Source organism: Miscanthus floridulus, chromosome 6, assembly GCF_019320115.1.
Source record: "Miscanthus floridulus cultivar M001 chromosome 6, ASM1932011v1, whole genome shotgun sequence".
In the NCBI taxonomy this organism is placed as follows: domain Eukaryota; kingdom Viridiplantae; phylum Streptophyta; class Magnoliopsida; order Poales; family Poaceae; genus Miscanthus; species Miscanthus floridulus.
The window spans coordinates 31,747,593-31,762,176 of record NC_089585.1 but is presented as its reverse complement, the minus strand read 5'-3'; positions in this window follow the sequence as shown (position 1 = coordinate 31,762,176).

Sequence of the window (14,584 nt, the reverse complement as noted above, 5' to 3'; positions counted from 1 at the left end):
TATCGACATAAACTTCATTCATTATGGAGTGGAGAGTACATATCTAGAGCATTTTAAGGATAAAAATGTATAAGGTGTTCGATGTGCCATGAATTGGGGATATCAATTCCATCCAAGTCACATAGCCGGTAAGACCCTGGTCGGGTAACCTCTTTGACCATATAAGGCCCTTCTGAGGGGGAGGAGCTTATGCATCCCTTCAGTTTCTGTTTTCTACGGAGAACGAGGTCACCGACAACAAATGAACGACCTTTGATGTTGCGATTGTAGTATCTTTGTAAGTCTTCTAGGTATTTGGCCATGCGGATGCAAGTGATCAGGCATTCTTTTTTGGCCCTGTTGATGTCCTCTGTTCGAACAGCTGTGGCTTGCTCTTCATTATAATGTTCCACCCTAGGTGCTCGGAAGGCAATGTCCGCTGGAAGTATGGCATCTGAGCCGTAGACCAAAAAGTATGGAAACACATCAGTGTTGTGACTAGGTTGAGTGCACAGTCCCCAGACCACAGCTGGGTGCTCTTTGAGCCATCTACCTAGATGCTTTTCCTCTTTCTGATATAGCCTCTTTTTAGGGCATCAATGATCATGCCGTTCTCCTGTTCGACCTAGTCGTTGGCTCTAGGATGGGCAACAGAGACGTATTTGACAAAGATGCATCGATCTTCACAGAAGTCCCAAAAATGATGACCAGTGAATGTAGTTCTGAGGTCGGTGATAATGTTGTTTAGGAGACCGAATTTGTGGATGATATCTTCAAAGAGCTCAACTACCTTTTTTGTAGTAGCCAAAACAAGCGGTTTGTATTCGATCCACTTGGAGAACTTGTCAATGGCGATGTACACATTCCGAAAACCACCTGGCGCTGCCTTGAAAGGCCCTATCAAGTTCGGTCCCCAGTATGCAAAAGGCCAAGAAGCTGGGATGGTTTGCAATTCCTACGCCGGCACGTGTATCTGCTTGGCGAAAAAATGACATCCTTCACAACGTCGAACGAGGTCTTCTGTGTTGGCGATGGCCATGGGCCAATAAAAACTAGCTCAGAAAGCTTTGCCGACCAGAGTGAATTTCGAGAAGTAGTTTCACTCCCTCTTCTTAGGTGATGCATTTCTACAGTATCCCTTTCTTGGCACTTTTCCTCATCAAGTTCCTGTCTACCAGCACGTAATGCTTGCTGCGACAGATTAGGCATTTAGTTTCGGTCTTGTCGGCGGGTACATCAGCGCTGGTTAGGTACTTGATGAACTGTTCCCTCCAATCGGCGGTCGGCGAAGGTACAGCAAGTACCAGCTGCTCGGCGGGGGGGATTTCTTGAACTTCCTTCTCTTCCTAAAGAGGTCTTGAACAAAAACCCCAGGTGGAATCGCAGTGCAAGAAGAACCTATCTTAGATAGGTGGTCAGCGAGCTGATTTTGATCTCATACCACGTGGTGGTACTCGATAACGTAGAACTTCCCTTCGAGTTTCCTGATTTTGGCGCAATATCTGTCCATCTTCTCACTAGAACATGACCAGTCTTTGTTGAGCTGGTTGATGACCAGCATGGAGTCTCCATATACCATGAGGCATTTGACGCTGAGCTCGACAGCTATACGGAGTCCGTGGCAACATGCTTCATATTCGGCGATGTTGTTGGAGGCTGGAAAATAAATTCAGAGAACGTATCGGAGCTTGTCCTTGGTCGGCGTAATGAATAAAATGCCAGCACCAGCACCATTGATGTTAAGGGCATCATCGAAGTACATCACCCAGTGCTTAGGGCAAGTAGCGGGGATGGGTTCTTAGATCTCAGTCCACTCAACAACAAAGTCAGCGAGCGCCTATGACTTGATGGTGGGCCTGCTTCTGAATTTGATGGAGTAAGTGCCGAGCTTGACAACCCACTTGATGATGCTGCCATTGGCCTCATTGTTATGGAGGATGTCCCCTAGAGGGAACTCGGTGACCACGGCAATCTTGTAATACTCGAAGTAATGGCGGAGCTTGCGTGACATGACCAGAATGGCGTATAGCAGCTTCTGAACTTGAGGATAATGAGTTTTGGACTCATTAAGGACCTCGCTATTGAAGTAGACCAGACATTGTACCTTATAGGCATGTTCGGCTTCCTCACGCTCGACGACAATAGCTATGCTAACGACGCGAGAAGTGGCAGCGATGTAGATCAGTAGGGTTTCATCTGGTCGAGGTGCCGTCATGATTGGAGGCTTCGTTAGAAGCAACTTGAGCTGCTCGAAAGCTATATCTGCCTCCTCTGACTAGGAGAAGCACTCAAAGGACTTGAGGAGTTTGAAGAACGGTAGTCCCTTTTCACCGAGGCATGATATAAAGCGGTTGAGAGCAACCATGCAGCCTGTAAGCTTCTGTATGTCCTTTACGCAAGTTGGTCATTTCATGTTGGTGATGGCGGTGACCTTGTCGGGGTTGGGCTCGATGCCATGGGCGCTGACGATGTAGCCCAGGAGTATGCTGGATGGAACTCCAAAGATGCAGTTTGAAGGGTTCAACTTCCATCTGTATCTTTTCAGGTTGGCGAACGTTTCTTCGAGGTCGGCGATAAGATTGTTGGCGGTTTTGGATTTGACGACCAAATCATCGATGTAAGCATCGATGTTGCGGCCTATCTATTGGTCAAGGCACATCTGGATGGCCCTTTGGTAGGTCGCCCCGGCATTCTTGAGTCCGAAGGACATGGTGGTATAGCAATACGCACCGAAAGATGTGATGAACGACATCTTGATCTGGTCATCCTCCTTAAGGGATATCTAGTGATAGTCGGAGTAAAAGTCGAGGAAGGAGAGCAGTACGTAGCCGGCGGTGGAGTCTACAACCTTGTCTATCTGAGGCAGACCGAAGGGGTCTCTAGGGCAGTGTTTGTTGAGATCGGTGTAATCAACGCACATTCTCCATTCTTTATTCTTTTTTGAACAAGAACAGGGTTTGCTAACCACTTAGGATGATACACTTCTTTAATGAATCCGCATCTAGGAGCCATTTTATTTCTACCCTAATAGCCTCCTTCTTGTCTGGTGCGAATCATCGGAGTTTCTGCTTGATTGGTTTGCCGGTCGGCAAGACATTTAAGGAGTGCTCGATCTTCTCCCGTGGTACCCCCAGCATGTCTGTAGGTTTCCAAGCAAACACGTCGGCGTTGGCATGTAGGAAGGAGATGAGCGCGCTTTCCTATTTGGGGTCGAGGTGAGCCCCAATCTTGATGGTCTTAGAGGGGTCATCAAGGCTAAGGCCGACCTCCTTTGTTTCCTTGGACTTGGCAGAGGCACGCAGAGGCTCCAGCGCTAGGATCTCTAGGTCATCGGTGGGCACCATCTTAGCATCGGTGACCATGCTAGCCATCTAGATGGAGAGGTCGGTGGCTTTAGTGAGGGCGAGACTCTCTATCTCGTAGGCGTAGGCGATAGAGAGGTTGGCCCAGAGGGCTAGAACTCCTACAGGCAAAGGCATCTTCAGCACCAGATAGGCGTAGTGCAGTACGGCCATGAACTTGGCCAGAGCTGGCCGACCAAGTATGGCGTGGTAGGCGGTGTTGAAGTCGGCGACGTAGAAATTGATGTGCTCGACGTGGTAGTTGCTAGCCGTGCTAAACTGTACTGGGAGGGTGATCTCTCCAAGCGATTTAGATGCCCTGCCGGGTACCACACCCTAGAAGGAGTCAGAGGGTGTGAGGTCTCCTATCCCAAGGCCTAGCTCCTTTAGGGCTCCAGCGAAGAGGAGGTTTAGAGCGCTTCTACTGTCGACGAGTACTTTCCTGAAAAGCACTTTCCTGACGGTTGCATCAAGAATGAGGGGGAAACACCCTGTGTAAGGGATGTCCGCCCACTGGTCAGCCCTACTGAAGGTGATAAGGACCTTGGACCAGGGGCGATAACTGGGGTTGGTGATGGCGTCTTCTGCATTGACGACGAGCACCCGACGGGTGGTAAGCTTCCGATCTCTTCTGCTCTCGGCGATGGTGAGGCCTCTCAAGATAGTGGCGGCCACTTTGTCATGTTCCTAGAAGGCGTTGTTGTTGTCCCCAGGTGGTCGACGGCCTCTGGCTCCATCATTGTTGTTGTCGTCCGGCTTTTTAGCTTGGAATTCCTTAGCCAAGCTGAGGCAGTCCTTCATCTTATGCTTGTTGTTCTTGTGGAGGGGGCATGGGCCTTCAAGGATCTTCTTGTACTGCTCATCGTAGTTGTGCTTGGCGCGAGGTTCGTCAATGGCGGCGACGATGTGGTCAGGTCAGTGGCGGCGATATTGACTAGATTTAGACCCTTCTGGCCGATCACGGCCACTGTCCTGATGGTGACTGCGGTCGTTGTAGCGGCGGTCGGTGTGGCGTCAGTCATTGGGTCGCTCGTCGCTTCGATGAGTTGGGCGATGAGTGCCCGCATCCTCGTTGAAGCATACTTCAGCCTCTTTGGCATCGCGTACTGATCGGCGGCCGTAATCATCTCGTAAATCCCCTTAGGCAGCTTGCGATTGAACTTGGAGCGGAGGTTGTGGTGATGGAGTCCTCGGACGAAGGCGGTGATGACCTTTGCTTCCGTGATGTTGGGAATAGAATTCCTCATCTCGGAAAAACGTCTGATGTAGCTACGGAGGAGCTCAGACGGTTTCTGGTAGATGCAAATCAGATCATGTTTGGTGCCTAGCCGAGTACACGTAGCCATGTAGTTGTCGGTGAAGACCTTCTTCAGCTCTTCCTAGGATTTGATGGAGTCCAGGGCGAGGCTTGTGAACTAGTTCATCACAGTTGGCGTAAGCATGATGGGAAGATAGTTCACCATGACGTTGGTATCTCCCTCGGTGGCGCGCACAGCAGTGGCATAAGCTTGTAGCCACTGTGTGGGGTTCATCCGTCCCTCGTAGGGCTCGACCCTAGTGATTTTAAAACCATGGGGCCACTAGAGTGTTCGGAGTGCCCTCGTGAATGCTCGGGGCCCTTCAAGATCATCACCGTCGTGATCTATGGCATTGCCAACATTGAGTGGCTGGAGGGCTGAGTTCAGATTACCAAACTCTTACTCGTATTCTTGATGGCGGCGTACTTCCTCTTCATGGCAAGAGAAACAGCGCCCGTCCATATGACGTCGTGCGTCTCGGAGATTGTTGATGTGCGCTCGGACATCTTGGTCGACTTCCTGGTCATGTTGGTAAGGGTAGTTGATGCGGTTGCCCCTAGCTCCCCCCTAGAGAGGTTGTCCATCATCGCAGTGCTAGTCGGCGAAATGACTTCGGCTAGGGCGGCGATTAGATCTTGGTGCGGTGGATCGACAAATCGAGCTCATCGAGTAGGAAGGTCTTTGATCCTGGCGGATCTCGTTGACTTGGCAGTGCGCCACTTTAAGTATGGCGGCAACCTTGGTGACCTCTGGTGTTTGCGGGAGCCGGACGAGCTCATTGGCGGCCATGACCAAGTTGGCGCTTGGGGTCTTGTAGACGTCGTGGCCATCAACACAGACAAATTCGTCGTCGAGGTTGCATTGGAGTGGGCGTGGCCTCCCTTGCGAATCGAGCTATTCGTTGCGAGCAGCTTCGGCAAGCACAATGGCGGCCTCATTTGCTCGGCATTGCACACGGTTGGTGTTCCTGTTGACACGCACGGCGCGGTCCTCGTTGGTTTCTCCATCCCGTGGAGGGCTATCGACACTAACGTTGAAAATCCCTCCTCCTCGGAAGGGTGGGAGAGGAGGTTGTACGACGGTGGTTTCAGCGACAGTTTCCATAGAGCCCTAGGACTCAGAGTCTGGATTTTCCTCTAGGATGGTTTGGAGGGATGCTTCGGGGCGTCGGCTGATGTGTAGCATGTTGACAGACAGTGGGAGCTGGTCGGCGATCTATTCGAAGAGGGGATAGATATCTCTTGCCTGTTCGGCGAATTTGGCCCTTAGGGTGCCTTGATAGGTGGCGGCGACGCTAGTGAGCCCAAAGTGTAGGGCCATAACCCCTAGAGTTTCCTGATCAACCTCCGATAGATCTAACTCAGAGGGTGGTCGGCGCTGGACCAGAGCGGTCAGAGCTGATTCTACGATGGAGAGGCAATCGACGAACTTCTGGTCGGCCTGATCAATGGACGCAATCAGATCATCGTTGTTGATCCGCCGCCTCGGGTAGCGGGGGAGCGAGCGGCGAATTGTCAGCGAAGACAACCTCGGAGGTGGTTTCGAGATCGGATCTGCAGTCGTAGGTGTTAGGGTGATCAGGCAGAATCGATTTGCACCGGCTCGATGAGCTCTCCATCTCCATCAGTGTTGATGACCTAGGAGATCGATCCGACCATGAAGATCTGGCTGCATTGTGGGAGGGATGAAGGGCCTATAAGACGTATCATCTTGTTCGACACACCTACCTGGCGCGCCAACTGTCGACGGAATATCATCGGCGGTCCTCCAAGGGGTATCCCACGAAGGTAGATTGATCTAGGAGATAACCAAAAAGTATCAATAGATTATAGGAATCATGGGATCAGACGTATCCTAACAGATCTCGTAGTATCTTCAGGATATCTTCCTGTTGTCTTGCGGGGTGCACCGAGCAGCGTCGTGCTCCACAAGGCTTTGTCTTATGGGCTGGGCCACCCCTGGGGGCGCAGCCCATGTATTCTGTCGTGGGTATCCAGGGTTGTACCCCCCATAAGAGCTATGTGCGAGGACAATGGTCTCAGGTTGGAATCCCAGCACCACATAGCGTGCGGATTTTCACGTGAAAAATCGCATGACTTGTGATATGATTTGCTGCAAATATAGAAGACAAAAAAATACTATTTTTAGCCCATTTTTGGGATTTTTGGAAATTCAAACCGCCGCCGACTGGTAATTGTCGACGAAATACGTTCGACAGTCTACCAAGGGTTATGTCCACGGTAGTAGATAAATCGGTGGAGGTGCGCGTTAGGGAACTAGATGGTGACACAGAACACAAGAGACAGTGATTAGACAGGTTCAAGCCACCGACTTGGCGTAATACCCTACGTCATGTGTCTTTTTGAATTGTATTACGTATCATCAGATGCCTTAGGCTAAACCTAGGATGCATATGGGGATGTCGACTAGGGGACCCATGCCTCTCCTTATATGCTCTGAAGGGGTCGGGTTACAAGGAAAATATCCTATTTCGTATTATATAATATCTAATAAATCATATCTTCTTGTAGCCATGCGGTGCACGCCGACCAGTGTCGTGCACCGCACGCCTTGATCTTGTGGACTGGGCCACCTCTGATGGTGCGGCCCATGTCTTGTCCTGTGGGTATTGGGGGTCATACCCCCATAGCTAGTCCTCGAGCGCCTTGTATCCGCTGAGCAACACCATCTTGAGCTTGTCCGAGCTGTCCAACTTGCTGCTGATCATCAGGAACAGGTGTTCGACTAGTTTAACTAGGAGCCAAGCTGTTGAAACGAGTATCCGAGCAGTTGAACAGGAGTCCGAGCAGTTGAACTGTCATTCGAGCTGTTGTCCGAGCAGTGGGAACAGCGTTCGAGAAGTTCAACTGTGAGCAAGCCTAGATTTACTCGAAGCCGAGGTTTGCCAGAAGGATGTAAGGGGCTCGTGATAAAAAAATTTAAAGTCTCCATCTTGGATGAAGTGTGCCCACTTAGGTTCTGGGCGTCGAAGTTAGACGCTTAGAGTCCTTGACTTAGTCAGCGCGAAGGAACTTAGTCACTTTGTACAAGATTAAGTCAAAAAATAAGAACATTCACTGCAGCAGGTGAAGTAGTCATGTGGTGCCAGGGTCCAAAGTAGTAGTTTTCAGATCCTGGCCTAGTCCCCAATGTCATTGGAAACCAGTGTAGAAATAAATACAGCCATCATAAAATGACGTGTACATCGTAGTCCCCGAGCCTACTGGAAGATTTTAAAGATATATTGTAGCAGGGTCAAAGAATTTTTAATGAAAGCTTGCCAACGTCATTTGCCATGTATATCACAAGACCCCAGATGTGCTGCCCAAGATCAGTACCCTGATCCGAACAGCATGGAGCAACTTGATAGCACACTGATGAGACGTAGCAAGATCCGACCACCAAGGAAGTCCCTAGCTTAGCTGGCGACGCTTGCGCAAAGAATCCGAACACCGAGGAGTCCCTAGCGTAGCTGGTGAGCCCCCAACGTAGCTGACGATGAAGCCCATGCGATGAGCAGACCAACTAACTGGTTGTCGGCAAAGTGAACGCCGAGCAGGAGTGAGTGCCGAGTAGTCCGATCAGTTGGTTGGCGATGAAGTACGTTTAATAGGTGGTCCGACCACCCGGATGGCGATCATCTTGTCCAGTCCCTGAGCGTAAGCTCGTTGACCAAACCATGCCCCTGCAAAACAAATGTGTAGAATGGGTAGTACATGATGTAAAAATAAAATATATGAACTCAGGAGAAAAATCAGCAATGGTGATAAAATAGCGTATGTAGCTCGGCGATCAATTGGTGTGAACACTTAGTGTTATTCTGAAGATGTGTTTATATTTAGGCAACATATCAGGTGCAAACTTGGAAACTATCAATCAGGACCACTAGATGTTGATCCAATAGATGGGGGGGCTTAAGCGCAAAAAAAAGGCCAGCGGGTGGGGGGTTTAAGCGCAAAAAAATTCCACCTCTCACCTCATCCATTGGATCAGCATCTAGTGGTTTTGATTGGTAATTTCTAAGTTTGCACCTGATACGTTGCCTTATATTTAATATAAACCGTCCGATCAGTTAGTGTGTAGCTGAGTCTCCAGCCCTAACTAGCCTGTTAACCATAACACGGAGCACGGAGCCCATGTGCGTGTAGGAAAAGCAGGGCGTCGCTAAGGATCCGCTGCCGACCACCCTTAACGTAGAGGGCAGGCGCTCGTGCACGTGTAGAAAGAAGCCAGAGACATGACCGTCTCTGAGAACATCCGAGCATAAACATGGTTGTTCTGGAATTTGCCTTAGGCTTAGCTGTATGTCATCTTTAAGATGGTATACATGAAAGAAAATCGTTTGAAGAATAAACATGAAGAAAATAGTTTGGAGAAACATCATGGAGATATATGAAGGTTGGGGAATATTTAGAAAAAATATTAAAGCGTGACTTAGCTTTAGACAGAATGTCTGGTCGGCGTCGACGAAATTGTCCGGCCGTCGAGCTTTCCAGCCTGTCGTCGTGGCGGCGGTCGCGGTTGTCAAAGCGCCGTTCTTCACGGCGATCATCATTGCGACGCGGCAGGTGGTCGGATTAAATAGTCCAAGCAGTTCGCTTAGCGGCTTGCTCGTCGGCTCGGGCGGCTCGCTTGATGGCTCGGGTGGCTCGGTTGATGGTTCGAGCAGCTCGTGAGTAGCTAAGCGTGTCGTGTCATCAAAGGCTCCTGTCATCAAGAGGTGTATGTGATCAGGTTTGCATGGCCGTATACGTAGACTGATGGATATCCGTCTTTCCTGGCTTGTTGTTGTGTTCTAGCTCCACGTCAATACGGCGATGGTTATCACTGATTAGGCCTGCGGCCTGACGACGAATTCCAGCGCCGCGATGCAAGCACCGCTCAATGCTGCCGCCATGGACCCGTGTACCGGGTGCCAGCACCGGAATGTCGTGTCGATGTGGGACGGTCGTCGGGTTGTCGCGGATGGTGTTGGCGAAGAGAGACGCAGCGTGTAGGTCAACCGTGATGACGACAAGTCGAGGATGTGAGATGACGACGATTGCCGCATCGGATAACCATGAAAGCGCATGTAGATCCATAGAGATATACACATGCAGTATAATACCTAACTGGAAAAAAGAGATAAGACTTGCTTTTAATGTTGTAACTCGGCGTATTGATCTGGCATCTTCCATACGCGTGCATGCATGCGGAGATGCAAGTTTGATTATCATGGCCGATTGACTCCGTTGAGGCTTTCATGGTCGACACGTAGATGGATTTCTTCCGGCTTTGCATCTAGAGGTCGGAGTCGAACTTGGCGGAGCGGAGACAGCAGAGGCTCGTGAGCACAGGTCGGAGTCGAACTTGGCTCCACGTGGGCCTGAGCCAACACGTGATGCACCTGGCTTCGTCTTCAACTTCGAGGACAACAAACTGACTAGATCGGCAGAAAATAGTCGAAGCCCTTAGCGACAACGGCGCGAAGGATAGAGATTCAATCTCGTGCCTGCACACGATGCTGAGTTGCCGCTGGATGATGTTAATCTTGAGGTACGCCACCTGGTTCGTTATGGATCAGCACGCACATCCTCTACCTTACGCGCCACTGTCAGCGAAATACGTTTGGCAGTCTCTCGAGAAGTATACACACGGTAGTAGATGAATCGGTGGAGGTACACGTAAGGGAACTGGATGGTGACACAGAACGCAAGAAACAACGATTAGACAGGTTCAGGCCATCGACTTGGCGTAATACCATACGTCATGTGTCTTTGTAGATTGTATTGCGTATGATCAGATGCCTTAGGCTAAGCTTAGGATCCGTATGGGCATGTCTGAAAGGATCAAGATGCCCAAGAGGGGGGTGAATTGGGCTAATTCTAAATTCTCTTGCAATAATCAAATCCTACGGATAGCCCAATTAACCCCTTGTGCCTAGAAAAGTGTTTATATCAAACTAAAGCACAACAACCTCGCAACCTATGTTCCAAACTTACTCTAGCAAGCAATTCTATGGATTGTAAAACAAGTATTGAATTGCTCAAAGTAAATACTCAAAGTAAGTGCTCAAAGTAAATAGAGAGAGAAAGGAACGCGGCGATGTTTTGCCGAGGTATCGGAGAGTCTCCACTCCCCACTAGTCCTCGTTGGAGCACCCGCACAAGGGTGTAGCTCTCCCTTGATCCGCGCAAGGATCAAGTGCTCTCTACGGGTTGATTCTTCGACACTCCGTCGCGGCGAATCACCCAAAGCCGCTCACAACTTGAGTTGGGTCACCCACAAGCTCCGCCGGGTGAGCACCAAACTCCTAATCACCACCAAGCCGTCTAGGTGATGGCGATCACCAAGAGTAACAAGCACGAACTCTCACTTGACCACGCAAAGCCTAATGAGAAGATGGATGCACACTTTGCTACTCTTGATTTGCTAGTAAGGCTACTCTCTTGGATTCTCAAATCACAAACACCTCACTAGGACCTTGCTCTTCTTGGCACTCACAAACGTGTTTCTCAGCTGTTGGAATGAGCAAAAGTTACTCCACTCACGAGTGGAGCTTCTATTTATAAGGCAGCCTGAAAAACGAACCGTTATGAGCTTCTGCGGGATGACCGGACGCTCCGGTCGTGATGACCGGACGCTCCGGTCAGTTCAACCCGCGAACCAGTAGTAAAGAGTCGACCGGACGCTGGCAGGGTCCGGTCAGCACTGACCGGACGCGTCTGGTCGCATAAAACCCTTACTGGAACCTTACTGGACTCGACCGGACGCTGAACCCTCAAGGTCCGGTCAGCACTGACCGGACGCGTCCGGTCACTCTTTCCCAAGTCTGGACCCTTACTGGAGTCGACCGGACGCTAGCCCTCAGCGTCCGGTCACACGATCTTCCAGCGTCCGGTCACACCAGACTTAATCACCTCAGTCAAATGAACTGACCGGACCCTGCGGCCAGCGTCCGGTCGCACCGGAGCCAGCGTCCGGTCAGTGTTTGACCCTCCATTCACTTCCAACTTTCGAACATATGTGAATGAAGTTTGCTCCAAAGGATCTTAGGCATTCATAGGAGCTACCTAGAGCTAGTTTAAACAAGTGTGCACCACACCTAACTCACTAGACTCAACTAGGTCAAGCTACCCGTTCATACCCCCTTCATAGTACGGCCAAAGGAAAAACAAAGTCCTACACTACTCTAAGTGTCTCTCCAACTTCAAACGACACTTAGAACTAGTTATCCTTAACCTTGTCGTCCATCCTTTGAAAACCGAAACAATTTCCATCGTAGGGGCATGACAACCTCGATTGCCCAATCGATCTCCATTACCATGACCTAACTTAATTGCCTCTGCAAAACACACGTTAGTCATAGTAATCTTGTATTGACATTAATCACCGAAATCCAACTAGGGGCCTAGATACTTTCAATCTCCCCCTTTTTGGTGATTGATGACAATACCACCTCGAGTATGTTATGGAGTGAGGTTTTTGACGGGCTTGGTTCATATAAGCTTTTGTCAATAAGAACAAAAGAGTTAGGCAAGCTTATATGACCCAAGCCAACACAATGTACTCAAAGGATATGAATTAAGCATGAGTACCAATAACAAAGCTCATTTGCTTCGAAGTATAAATGCGGAAGCAAAAGCAAATGAGCATTACACAAGTGATATGACATATAGATAAAGCAAAGTAGAAGTCACACATGTCAAATATCACAGCCACGTAGATAGCACTATCACATATATATAATAGTATGCTTGAAAGTAAACATACGAATGCATAAGTAATAGTGTATCACACAAATAAAACTCCAAATGTATATAATAAGCTAATACTAGATAACTAGCTCCCCCTAAAACTCGCTCCCCCTAAGTCTACATACTCAAACCCTCTCCCCCTTTGGCGTCAAACACCAAAACCTAAGGGTCGGGCGGCGGGGCTGCAGCGGACGAGTCGGGCGCTGAAGTACATGGAGCAAGATGGAACTGGGCGCCATCATCATCTGACCCTGAGCTCTGAACTGACTGACCCTCTGAAGCAGGAAGTGTCGCTGAAGCGGTCTGGGTCTGAGCTGGGGCTGGTGCTGCCTGTGAAGCTGCAAGTATGCCTGTCGTAGGATCTAACGAGGCGACAGACGAGGGGAGCCTCTGAGTAGTCATGATAGCTGGAGCTGCTGTAGACGGACCGGCAGTATGCATGTGAGGCGGAGTAGGCATGCCGGTCAACTCACTGAAGGATGCTCCAAGACTCCTGGAGACTGACGTGTCAAGCACGAATAGCGAGGAAGACTGCTCTGGTGAGAAACCCGTGTGATAAGGAGTGAACTGCGGGGCAACACCGGGTGAGGCTAACCACTGGGACACCTGTACTGGAGGTGAAGTGAACTGAGCTGGAGGCTGTCCCTGACTCTGGAGCCCGATGGGCTGTACTGCTGGAGTCGTCGAAGTGGTAGGAGGCTGTGCAAGCTGGGGAGAAGGCTGTGGCATTGGGACCCCAATGGCTGTCACTACATGCTGCATGAATCCCATGAGCTGCTGTTGCATAAGTAACTGCTGGTGCTGAAGGAGCTGCTGCTGCCGCTGGAACTCGCCCTGACGAGCCTGAAGCTGTGCGAAGTTGGCAGCTGTCTCCTGTGCCTGTCGTGTCTGATCCTGCTGCATCCGCTCAAGAATAGCAATGAGAGCGGGGTCTGTCTGTGGAGCAGGTGGAGCAGAACTGGAGCTACCGGACTCTGCATCGTGTCTGCGTGGAGGCATCTGAGGTATAGGCTGGTAGTCGTCGTCGGAGCTGTCACTATACTCGCTCACCTCCTGCTGTGCCTCTAGCTCTTCCTCCTCAGTGGCTGCAATCCCTCTGATGATCTCATCCTACTGAGCTGCGGACTCTGGCACGTCGGGACGACGGCTAGGCTATCTAGGGGCCTGAGGAGTGGCGTGTCTGATCCTCTGTGACAGGTTGTAAGCTGGGAACTCTGTAGTGGCACCTGTATACTCATCCATCATGCCAGGGGGCTTATTAATCACAATTCTGCGGATGAGGAACGTGATCCAGTGAGCATAGGGAAGCTGCCTGCGACCCTTGAATCCCTCAGCTATAGTATCCTCCATCTCTGAAAGAAGGAGGTCCTAGATGTCAAACACTGTCATCTGCATGATGGCATTGAGAAGCCAGAGCTGTAAGCGAGTCAGGCCCTCCCTGTATCCCAACCTAGGAAGCAGTGTCCTCCTGATGATGGCCTCTAGTATCCTTGCTGTAGGAGTCAAGTCACTGGGGTTCCTGCTCGACCCCTCACCAAACGGCTCCTTGAAGCAATGTCGCACTAAATCTGTAGGGGGCACCTGCCCTCCATGAGGACGCTTGGGAGGCTCCTGCTGTCCATAGTAGACCTCATGCATCTTTACAGGCTGCTCCTGTAGTCTCAGTATCTCCCTGGCTCTGCCACTAGTCACTCTGTAGTCTTTGCCTTTGAAAGCAAAGTGAATGAATCTGTGTTGAGGATCGATGTAGAGCGAGGCATAAAACTGATGGACCCAAGATGGGACATATATGCCCATCCGTCCAATCAAATCTGTCAGTCCTGGCAAATATGACAAGTATTGCCGAATGCTCTCTCCAGCTGCTGCCACAATGGACTCTATCTGACAGACCCTCTGTGATCTGAACACTGCCCCACTGTTAAGATATGCATTGTAGAAATCCTCCTGCAGTGGCGTGTAGAACCCCTCAGCTGCTCTCTCATCCCTCCTCGGAGGAAACCAAACCTCAAACTCAACAAACCGCAGCTGCTGAACCTGCCTGGCTGTAGCGGCCCTCAAGTCGAGGTGAACCACTAAAGGCGGACCCTATGGTCTGGGCGGAGGGCGTGAACCCCTGCGCTGTGTAACTGGCCTCGGTGGAACTGCAGCACTGGTACGACTCGAGCGGCATAGCTGAGGTACCGGCTCAGTCTCCTAACCCTCCTGAGTCTCCTGGGCTGGCTGAGGCTCT